Below are 2,500 nucleotides of genomic sequence, written 5' to 3' on the forward strand. Positions count from 1 at the left end.
GAGTCTCGAAGTACACCCTGGGTCCCAGGAGCAGAGCCGCGGGACTCAGAGTACACAATGTCTCAAAAAGAGCATCCCTAAGTATCAGGGTACACACTGGGACTCAGGAGCTCGATCTTAGCGTATGCTTAGGTCTTCGAGTACACAGTGGTTCTTAGGGTGCACTCTTAGAGGTCTCAGGGTGCATACTGGGCCTCAGGGGAGCACCCTTGAGTTCCAGGGTGCGCACGAGGCCTCCGAGAACACTCTTGGCTCGGGATCCCGGGAATGCCAGCGGCGGGCGAGGCCACCTAGGTTCCTAGAGGCGCCGAGGAAGCTCTAAGACAGCACCTTCCTACGTGATTTAAGGGGCCGACCTCCCCGCCTTTACAGAAATGCTTTTAAGTTTTAGAACACTAAGAGAAATGGGGCTCAGCATCTGTATGTCTAGACACGATCCAAGTGCTCATTACATACGGATTACTAGAATATACACTAGGCTCAATCTATTGTCTAGACCGGTGTATCAATCCATTTTGCTTCATGAAGTTAACATGCTGCCATGCTGCCTTAGTTACATAAGCTAGTAACACAGCCAATCAGACTTAGCGCTCATTAATTCGGAACAAAACTCGGGAAATGTTAAAGGTATTTACAAAATAGGCCCCCTCGGAAATGTTACAAATAAAAAAAATGAATAATAAAAAAAAAAAAAAATGCGGAGCTTCCTTAAAAAGGGCTCAGGAGCTCAAAAATATTTTTTTCTTTTCTTTTTAAAAATGAGTTATCAACTCTGTTTAGAACTGGGTTCAAAAACTTTATCATCAAAAAAATTCTAAGTCTGGTTTATCATCGAATTTCTTAGCTTCTTTTCTCGTCGTTAAACGGATGTCCAGGCAGGTTAACTTCATGTCAAAATTACTGGGGCAAAATTCCCGTCCAGATGGCTCCCAGCAGTGGATAATCCCAAGGCATAAACCATCATTAAATCCAACTAAGGTGTTTTAGGTCCTTATGCCAACTGCTGGCCTACTGATCAACGCCTCTACCATTCAAAAAAGAGAAGTGTCTTGATCGCAGCCTTGTACTGGGTATTAAAGGTAATTCATTCACAGCACGAGCAATCAGAAGCGACGGTGGAATGGAAGATCCATGTATCAAATCAAGGTTGGAATACGTGAAGCATAGTAGTAATAAGACTGGTAAATGTATGTATATAGATATATATGTATATATATATATCAACTGAAATCACTCAGAGGCAACCATTACAGCGTAAGTAAGACAAGTTGGGTGGGTTCTGGAGAGCAAGACTCGGTGACTAAGAGCGCGGGAGAGGCCTGCATGGCAGTACGTGGTGGGGAGTGACGCGGAGTGATCAGTAAGAGCAAGTGACAATCAGGGCGGGGATGGTGTAAAGAGAATAAAAAAAATAATCAAATTAGTATAAACGAGTCAGTCGGATGCTACAAGGTGCTGCCTCCTGGGTACAGTAGAAGTAAGTAGAGTAGATTGTCTGCCGCTACAGCGGAGTTGCACTGGTTGGTTGGGTGGTGGGAAGTGGAAGGATGGAAGTATACAGAGCGACGGCAGCGCCACCATGTAGGAAGGATCCATACGCCTCCATACTTCCATCCTCCACGGTATGTACATGTTTTGCCTGACCTGTAGTTGCAATCTTGCAAGACCAATGGGAGGTCCCCTCTAAAACGTTATCTTCTGCTTTCTCAAGTGAATCAATATGGGTATCTGGATCCACCTTGAAAGTCATCCTGTGGAAGAAGCACATTCAACATCGGTTAACACAACGATCACGGAAACATCACTAAGCATACGTAACTCAACATAAAGACACAACACCGATAATGTCAAGCCTCCGTCGCTTTTCTCTCCGTCTCTCGCCGTCTCTGTAGGGGCCGGCGCCTGCGAACCCGCGCACGACAACTTCCGCCCCGAAGCCTTGTTAAAAGTAAACAAGAGCAAGTACTTTTAATAATCGTTTAGATCTCGCGAGATTCCGGAGCGGACAAGAGAACGTGCTCTTCTCCCCCCGAGCGAGCGTGGCGGGGCTTCGGGGCCAGTTCTCGTGGGCGGAACAGAAAACGTCTATCTTATGAAGACAAAGTGGGAACCGACTCGTCCCGCGGGTTACGTAGTGGAGGTTCATTTAATCGTGTTACCTTCTCGGCAGCAATCCTGCGCCTGCCACAGCCTGATACAATTTTCATTTATTTTGGACAGCCGGGTCCGCAAAAGGTCACGCCTCTAACTTTTTATTCATACGAAGGTTGCCAGCGCGACGGAACATAAAGCGGAAGTAGCACGCGCCGGAACACCACTTTGTCTTCACAGTCACGTGGTCGACGTCACCACGCGAGGCAGACGAGACAACACGTAACACAATGACAGGGAGAAACAGGCAGTGAAAGAAGGCCGTTGAGAACAGCAAAAGAACCAAAATGTGGAGAGAAGGAAAAAAAAGTGAAACAAGAAAAAAACAACAGCCATAGAGATGCGAAGA

At 46.5% G+C, this 2,500-nt stretch overlaps 1 protein-coding gene across 1 annotated transcript in view; it reads right to left on the reverse strand.

The window, feature by feature from the left end:
- The window catches only part of unc-13, a gene marked incomplete at its 5' end in the record, with an annotated part of 806,055 nt that overhangs the window by 49,362 nt on the left and 754,193 nt on the right, over nt 1–2,500 (reverse strand).

Source organism: Penaeus vannamei, chromosome 12, assembly GCF_042767895.1.
Source record: "Penaeus vannamei isolate JL-2024 chromosome 12, ASM4276789v1, whole genome shotgun sequence".
In the NCBI taxonomy this organism is placed as follows: domain Eukaryota; kingdom Metazoa; phylum Arthropoda; class Malacostraca; order Decapoda; family Penaeidae; genus Penaeus; species Penaeus vannamei.